Source organism: Sturnus vulgaris, chromosome 8 (assembly GCF_052056855.1).
Source record: "Sturnus vulgaris isolate bStuVul1 chromosome 8, bStuVul1.hap1, whole genome shotgun sequence".
NCBI lineage: Eukaryota > Metazoa > Chordata > Aves > Passeriformes > Sturnidae > Sturnus > Sturnus vulgaris.
The window spans coordinates 4,107,414-4,116,626 of NC_142250.1; positions in this window are offsets into that span (position 1 = coordinate 4,107,414).

Genomic DNA, 9,213 nt, shown 5'->3' on the forward strand with positions numbered 1-9,213 from the left:
CCGGCTGCTTTACAGTCCCGCGGGTTAAACGTTAACCTGCCCTATCTGCCAGCTCCCCGCAGGCCTTTGACCAGATAGCTGCCTCAGACAGCACCCACCGGGCCCAGCTTGCCCTAAATAAATGCAGGGCACCACAGGCAGATGCCAGTCGAAGGGCTGGAATCCTTCTGGTTTGCTCCGTGCTGAGGCCTTTGCCTGGTGCTGCAGCTCTTCCCAGCAGAGATGCCGGGAGAAGGGACACAGCCCTGTGACACTCTTGGGTTTTACAGGAGGTTTGGGTTTGCTGGGGGATGCTGGCAGCAGTGAGAAATCCCTTTTGGTGGAGAAATTCCTCTTTGGTGGCCTAAGCAAAGCGGTGGGTTTGCAGAAATTGCTACAAAAAATTTATCCAAGCACAGACTCACAGTGAGGAAAGCCAGCGCAGGTTTTGGGGAGGGTCTGTTGCACCCAAAAATGCCTGTGAATAAATGCACAAAGGGGTGGCTTCCAGGTGGGGCAACCTCTGAGTCTGTGGTCCTTGTGCCTCATCCGGTGATGAAACAGCTGAATTGAATGTTTGGCTCTTTCCAAAATCCTTCTGAACCCTCCCAGGAATGAAATGGGGTACCACAGGACTTCAGCAGAGTGATTTAATGGAATTATAGAATTGTTAAGTTTTGGAAAAGACTTTTATCATCATCAAGTCAAACCAGCACCACCACCACCACTCACCACTAAACCATTTTTCTGCTATGATTTGCAAGTTTAGGATCCATCCCTGGAATTGCATCCTGCTGTGGCTGTCTCTGACTTCAGAGCTGGGGGCCATCCCAGAGCTGACCCCCACCCTACGGATGCAGTCCCAGGCTTCATTTGCAGCCCTGTTAAATGAAGCATTTATAATTAGGTGTTGCTGACACTTCAGGTTTGGAAAAGTGCAGTGCCTGTGTTTGCTCAGCTTTAAAAGCGTGAGGTATCCCAGAGCAGGGAGATGACAGGGCCTGGATCCCTCATGGAGAGCAGCATCTTGCTCCTTCCTCCCTGCATCCGCTGTCTCACCAGGATGCTGCTCCCATTTCCCGCCCCAAACATGGGATTGCTCCCAAGGAAATGTCTGCTGTCTGGTGTCCACCTTTCTGCAGAATTTAGGGGTTCAAATGCAGGTTTTGGAGCACATCCAAAGAAGATAAAACCCCCAAACAAGCCCTTCCCAACCAGTTACAAGCGCCTCTCCCTGAGCACAGCTTGGGATTTGCTGCTTCTCCTGATCTCCAGGGCAGAGCTTGGGAATGAGGGGCAGATTAACAATGGATCTTTTCCTTGTCAAAGGGATTTTTCTGTCTTTAGCATGCCATCCTATCCTGTTCTAAGGTACTGGTGGCATTTGATTAATGGGACACACTGGATTTCAGACTGAAGGCTCCCAGCACTTCTGGCTGCACAGGAAAATGAGCTGAAATCATTCAGTGACCAATTAAATTCCTCTGCCCTGGAATTGTGACAGCGGAAGGAGCAAATCAGCTCCACAAAATCAAGTGTCACACACCTTCACTGGCCCAGCACCAAAAAGAGCAACGAGAAAGTCTCTCTGGGGGAAATGTGAGGTGTTACCTGAGTGCAGGTAACAGGAACTCTGATGATCTGTCAGCAAGAAGGGATGAAATGCTGCTGGCCATGGCATGGAAATAGGGCAGTTTGGGATGGAAAGCCCCATTTTGGGATAAAAACCAGCTGTGGAATTGACCCAGCATGATAACAGATATGGAGATGGAAAGCCATTCTGATGCCAGAGGGGGTTGAATTTCATCATCATTTTTTGAGGTTGTGCAGGAAGGGCAGCTGTGATGCTTTCCTCTCCTGCCTTTCTCTCTCTGCCACAGATTTTGCAGAGAAGAGGAGAAGTGATCAAAGAGGAGATGTGATTTGTGCTCATGTTTCCTTGAAAGCCTCTCGAGAGGCAGAGTGGAGCAGCCCCAAGAGCAGTAGAACATAATTGTTTCCTTCTCCACAATCACAACAGCAGTGGGCTGCCTCCTCCAGGGTTTGCCTCAGCCTGCCAGGTGGGATTAGGGAAAAGAACTTCCAGCTCAGGGAAAATGACACTTGAGTGGATGTTACCCCTTTAAGTTGTTTATTTACTGCCACAAACCCCATAAGAGGGGGGAAGCTCATCTCCAGCTTTCCCAGGAAGTGCTGCACAAAGTTTTCCAGGGGTTTATGGCAAATCTCTGGCTGTGCCAAGCCCTGCTGGGGATCAGCTGCTGTCCTTTAACATAGCAATAAAGCCAATAAAAATATCCTTGGTGTCAGGAGGAGGAGGATCAGAGCCTTTTCTTGGAAAAACATGAAAGTGATGATGTTGAGAGCATCTCCTGAGTGCTGTGTTTGCCGTGCTTGGTGGAGACACCCTGGTCAGACAGACCCTGCTGTGGTCTAGGTGTGTGGATGCTCTGATATTCCCACTGCAGGGACTGCTGGAAGTTGGGGGAGAAATGGGATGTTGCAAAAAAACTTTGAATTTTCCCAAGTCAGCTACAAATTTAGAGGGATCAGTGTATCAGTTATTGGGGAGGGTTTTGTGTGTGTACAAAGAGAGATTGTTAAACATCATTGCAGCTCATTATAGCTCTCTAAACATCACAGTTCTCCCTTTCTCCCCCTGAATAAATCTGCATGCTGCACTGTCACTGTGCTCTGTAATTAGGAACAATTCAGTTGAAGTCTTAATACTTTCCAAAAACAATCCTTTGCTTCAGCAGCCTAACTCACACCCTGCTAGAGAGCTGCTGCTAGGCTGAAAAGGAATTTATAGTGGAGCAAACAGCCTGTGTGTATTTGTATTTAGAGATATGAAAACCACTTGGTCCTAATTCCAAAACTGATATTAGGTGAAAAAAAAAAAAAATTAAAAAATGGGCACAAGTGAGGTTTCTGCACCCCCTTCCCTCAAGCTTGGGACTCTCCAGAATCTTGAGTTGCCAGTTTTGCCTTGTTGTGGCTGAGACATTTTGGGTTTGTTTGTGCCATGGAGAAGCAGCAGTTGTGCCCAAAGGCTGCTGCCAAAGAAAACAGAATTAATTATAAAAGTTTTGTGTGCCTGTGGCTTCATGATAAATCTGTGGTCGTAAGTATTCCTTTGATTTAGGATAGTTTGATATGACCTGTGTTTGTGTAAGGCTAATGTTGGGATATGGATCAAATATTGACACTCTGCTGCTTCATAAATGTTCTGCTGTGACCCCAGTGACTTTTGTAAAGCTGTGGTTACAACTCTTTCAGTCTCAGGTGTTTCTCCAATTCCTCTGGATAACAGCAGTCTAAATGGTGGGTGTGCAATTCTGGCACTTGTGTCATAGTGAATTGCCAGCCTGAATAATCACAGCACAGGAACAGGCACCTGCACACAGGAAAGTGGGAAGCTCAGGAAATGCCCTCATTCCCCACTTCTCTGCTCAATATTGGCTCCTAAAATCCGTGTCCAAAAATAATTGCAAAGAAGTGACTTCAAACTGGAGCTGGTGGCAGCAGCGCTCCCGCAAACGTGTTCAACACGAGAAGTGTTTGAATCCTGCCCTGCTGGTGTGTTCTCCCCTTTGGCAAAAAAAAAAAAAAAAAAGTCTTCAAAGGTGTCATCAGACCCAAATACTTGGAGAGTTACGTTCCAATATTTTTATTTCTGCTGATAATTTCCCAACCTGCTTCCCGACTTCTGTCCATGCAGTTTCTTGGTACTGAGACTGTGACCTCCGCCTGGCCTTAGGAAAAAACAGGGGCATCATGGACCTAAAAATACCAGGTGCTTTAGAAATAATTTATAAATTTATAAAGCAAAGTCCTCCCATTAAGTATGAAGGCAAACCTTGAAGTCACAGGTGTTAGGATTCATGTAGCGCAGCTTAAAAAAGAAAATCCTTTCTGCAAAATGTTACAGAACCCCAGACTGGTTTGTGTTGGAAAGGACCCTAAAGCTCGTTTTCTTCCACAGGCAGGGACACCTTCCACTGTCCCAGGCTGCTCCAAGCCCCATCCAATCTGGCCTTGGGCACTTCCAGCTCTTATTTCTCCTTTAAGTGCATTCAAAAAACCAGAATGTTCTGATAGTAATGATTTACACCGAACAGAAGTGAAAAGCAGTAATTGGATTTACTGTGCAAATCACTGACAGAAAGTCCTCTAATTCTGTTAGAACTCCTTAAAATAATAAACTTAAACCTCTATCCCAGCTGAAACCAAAGCTCCCAAGGCAAATAATGACACTTAAAGGCCAGATGTGGTTGTTTTGCAGCACCTTTTTGTGGCTTCTGTGTGTGTGCAGGAGAAAAAACTTGGTTTTTTTTTTCCTTTTTCTTTCTGTTTCAGGACAAATAAGTGGGATGGGAGAGACAAGGACTTGCACAGGTTTCTGTTTGTTTTGGAAGGACACCCTGAACAAGGGTGGCATGAACTCAGTGTGTCCCAGCCTGCCTGGCTGCCTACAGAATAAATCCTGATAGACATATTTAATATATCCTGCCTGGAAAGGGAGAGCTGCTGGGGAGAAGGAAATACCCCAGTGGCTGGGTGAAGGTGTAAAGAAAATGAGGTCAAGGCCACTGGTCAAGTTTGTTGGTGAGGACAAATGGGGGAGGTAGGAAAAGTGGTATTGATCTGGGGATATAAGGGCACTGATAAGAGAAATGGGAACAATTTGCATGAAGAACTGGGCAAGTCTGGGCAGGGGAGATAGACAGGAACGAGGCTCCATTTTTGTATATAAATGTGCTTTTAACAAAATTTAAAAGGTGTTGTTGGGCCTTACAGATTTTTCTTCTGCTGGGAGTCCAGGCAGGAAAATGAGATTTTTTTTTCCCAGCAGCAGGTTGAGACTTGTAAGCCAGGCCTAACCACTAAGCTGAGTCTTTTACCTCTTCTGAGCTTTGGCCACCTGGGGAGGCAAGAGCAAATAGTTTGTGACTTGCTTCCTTCCGTATAGTTTTTGCTTTTTTCCACTTGTGTTTTTTATCAAAGCACATTTCATTCCTCCTGCATCAGCCTGGTGGATGCAGGCATTTGTGGAATATTTCCCACTTCACTAAGTTTAAGGGGTGGTTGTGTGCTCATGACTCACTGTACCTTTCTAATGTGTAATAACTTTCTTTTGAAAAACAATTCTGCAGCACACTGAATTCAGGTGTGTTCTATCATCTTGTGGGATGGCAGAAAAACACTTGGGACATCCTGCTGTCACTAAGGCATGGAATACAGAAGTTTATAAAACTGGTATACAACCTTTACAAGGGATTCAGGGAAGAAATAATGGCTGGGATAGGTTTTGATATCCTGAGTGGTCTTTGTAAGTCCCTGGTTTATGAATTCATTGAAAAATTAAATGGGTTGAGTGGGAAAGGATCTTAAAGCCCATCCAGTGTCACCCCTGCCATGGGCAAGGACACCTTCCACTGTCCCAGGTTGCTCCAAGCCCTGTCCAGCCTGGCCTTGGACACTTCCAGGGATCCAGGGGCAGCCACAGCTTCCCTGGGCACCCTGTGCCAGGGCCTCCCTGCCCTCACAGGCAAAAATTCCTTCCCAATATCTGACATAAACCTGCCCTCTTATGTCACTTAAAAGCCATTTCTTGTCCTGTCACTCCATGCCCTTGTCAGAAGTCCCTGTCCCTGACTTTCCCTGTGTCAGGAAAAGCAAGTCAGGGTTAACTTTGTTCTTGCTCAGGCAGAGGAGCCTTGGAGAAGGTGCCTGTCCCAAATCACCTCAAGGATGATGTGTGGGAGGGCTGTGGGAAGCTGCAAAGGGAATTTTAAAAGGCTCCTCTGACCCAAAGAACTTTGAGAAACAATCACTGGGTGGCTGAGCGTTCCTGGGAAAGTTCTGAGCTGGGAATGGGTGGCCAGCTCCTCCAGCCCGTAGGTACAGGAAGAATTACTCACCTCCACAAATTGCAGAGGTGCCAAAGTGGGTGCTAAGTGCCCTTCTGCCCCCCTAAATACAGACAGCTCACGGTGGAGACTTCCACACCTCTGCTCCAGCAGCCTCAAAGTGCTCAGAACCCAAATTAGTGCTGGCCAGGTGCTGGATTTCTCAAAATATTTCCCCAAACCTTGTTCTTTTTCCTGTCTCCTTTCCCCAGTGGGTTGGTGAGTGGTCTGTTTGCTGGGTTTGGGTTTGCTCATGGGTGGCCTTGAGCTGGAAGGGTCGGGGTTGTCGTGGCAGGGCTGGTGCAGAGCTGGGTTTTGGGGACGGGGGCCTTGCTGGACCCTGGCTCAGAGGCTCATTCCTCCTTTAGGAGGCTACAAAAAGTAGTTCAGGCTTGAATCATGAGGCTTGGCCCCTCTGCCTGGGCTGAATGTGAACTTCCCTGAGGGTTTGGGTTTGGACCAGCCAGCAAAATCCCGCTGTTGGAGTTCAGGGGGGCTGCCAAGCTGTCCTAAATTCAGGTGGGTGGTGGAGCTGGATCTTCCCCCATGAGGCCAAATGTGAACAAAAAAGGGTCTGTGATGCAGGGCAGTGGTGTTTGGTTTGGGATGTGTGACTCCTAACCACAAACAGAGTCAATATTTAATAGAAAAGAATGGAAAAATAGTAAAAATAGTAGTTTAAGCAGACCTGTGTCACTTCAACATTGGTGTAAGGGGTATCTTTTGTCCTTTCAAGTGTTTATTTTATTTTTATTATTTTTTAAATGAATCTGGGACCCTGTCAGTTTTTGGGGTGTTGCAGTTTGCTGCTCCAAAGGAGCTCTGCCAGCACCATCCTCCGAGCTGCCCTGCAGAGTGAGGGATGGGGAATACACCCATTTTGAGTGAATGTTTTTAAACAAACCCTTTTCAGCTGTGGCCAGACTGGAACCTTCAAATGTTTCCATGTCTGGTGAAAACAGTGTTTCTTTAAATAAAAACTCACACCACCACTCCAGAGCAGAATCCCAGACGGGTTTGGGTGGGAAGGGACTTTAAATCTCATCCAGTGCCACCCCTGCCATGGGCAGGAGCACCTTCCACTCCCCCAGGATGATCCAATCCCTAAAGTCCAACCTGGCCTTGGACACTTCCAGGGATCCAGGGGCAGCCACAGCTTCTCTGCCCACCCTCCCAGGGAACAATTCCTTCCCAGTCCTTTAGATAAGCTCTTTTCGATTTTATTTAGGTAAGTCTTTTAGATATGGGTTGTGTTGGATGCACCTTCTCCTTTCTGAGTGATCCTTGCTCTTCCCATCACATCAGATTCCTGCAGCAGATGGGATGGTCTTGCTGGACAAACTAAACTATATAAAAATGCCACCCAGCCTCCAAGGTTCCCTGCCCTCCCTTGCCACGAGCAGTGCCACCATCCTGGACTCGGCTTGCCCTGATGTTCTGTCATTTCTTTGAGAGAGTTCCAGCTCTGGCAAGGTGTCATTTTCCCACTGGGAAAAGTGGCTTCTCAGGCAGCTCCAGCCCAGCTTTCTGCTGGAGCTGTTGCAGGGGAGATGTCCACTCTTCCTGGCAAACCTTGCTAACAGCACTTAGGTCATATTCTGCTTTCATTTCCCCTGCTTTGAAAGCAGCCAGACTTCTCCCAAAGTTTCGTGCAGCTGGAAATTGTTGAAGCCTCTCCAGCACCCAGCAACAAATTACAACTGTGAGATAACACACAGCCCTGGGCATTGGCTAGAAATGGCACATTCCAAATATTTTAATTGCTGATTTGTATGTTTGGGAGAAAAAAAACCCTTCAGATGCCGTGCGATGCATGTATAAATTCTGAATTGTAAATAAATATCCTCCCTGGGAGCTCAGATTTTTTTTGGCAGTTTATCAAGCAGTGAGGTTTATGTGGGAATACATTCAGCTGGACTAGAAAGCAATCAGAATATCTCTGGGATTTTGGAGTGGGATAGGGCTTCCTGAGCTGGGCAGGCCTCTCCTAATGTTTGTGTCTATGAAAATTAAGAATTGGGAGCATCCAAAAGGACCTCTGGAGGGGAGAGGAGCCAACTTGCATGGACCAAACTCAAGGTTTTGTCCCATTCATGGGCTGTAAGAGCCAAATCTGTTGTGAGAAGGTCACACATGAATGAGAGCTGCTTCTCCAGCCTTGGCAGAGAATTCCTGCTGCCCAAGCTTTGGGCCTTTGGACAGGGATGCTGCGTTCCCAAGGAGGATGGTTGGTACCTCTTGGATTGTTCAAATAACTCCTTGAAAAAATCGAATGTGGATGCACCCAGTGTTGCTTCCCAGGCTGCAAACTGAGATAGATGTGACAGAACTTCTCCTGCTGGAGGAAAATAAAAATATATATTTAAAAGGGCAAGAATCCATTTAGAATAGGAAAAATGCCTCGCACAGACATGAAGCCAGGTTGGACTCTGCTTTGTGCATCTTGGAAATTGCTTTTCACAGGTTCTGACTTCAGTGAAGAGGGGCATGGAGAGGTTTTGTCCCCAGCCTTGAGCAGTCATGTGAGGCTGGCTGTAAAATCCCTCCAGGTGAGCTGCCAGCAGCTTTTCCAGGAGCACCAGGCTTTGGGACCAGTTCTGCCTATGGGAATGAGCTTGGGAAGGCAGGAAAACAAAGCCTCTAAAAAATAAAGCTTGGCTTTTCCCTTCTTCATCAGCACAACTTTTTACCTGGGTGGCAAACAGGGACTCTGAAGAGCAATTCTCCCTCCTTTCCCTTTCCTTTGTCCCTTAGCTGATGGATAAGGTGGTTCCTGGGAGCAGAGCGTGCTTACCTGGCTGTTCCCAGGCTCCAATATGGGGAGCAGGTGATGCAGAAAATGCTCCAGTGCAGAACAAATCAAGCAGAGGAGAAATATTAATTTAGATTTTTCCAAAAGGCAGCTGGTTTTGTTGGTTTTGCTCACTGGATTATGCAGATGCTCCCTTGGTGTTGGGGATGTCTGATGGAGCTGGTGCTTTCAGCTGTGACAGAAGGTATAAAAAAGGTCATAAATACAGCTTTGACTTCAGGTAAAAAGTAATAAAATCCCTCCAAAAGACAGACAAAACTGCTTCTAAAGCCAGCTTGCAGCAATTTAATACTCTACATATGCGAGACGTTTTAGTAACGGTTCAGAAGCATCAAGAATTCTTCATTTTTCACTGTAAATATTTCCTAGGTTAATAAAAAACCTCCAAACAATGCCCCAACTCTGTGTGTAGCTCTGATGGATTTGTACCTCCTAAGATGAATTTAATTCTTTTTCACCCTGAAATACTTCAGGCTTTACTGCCACAATTAATGTTGACTGAACTTTAAA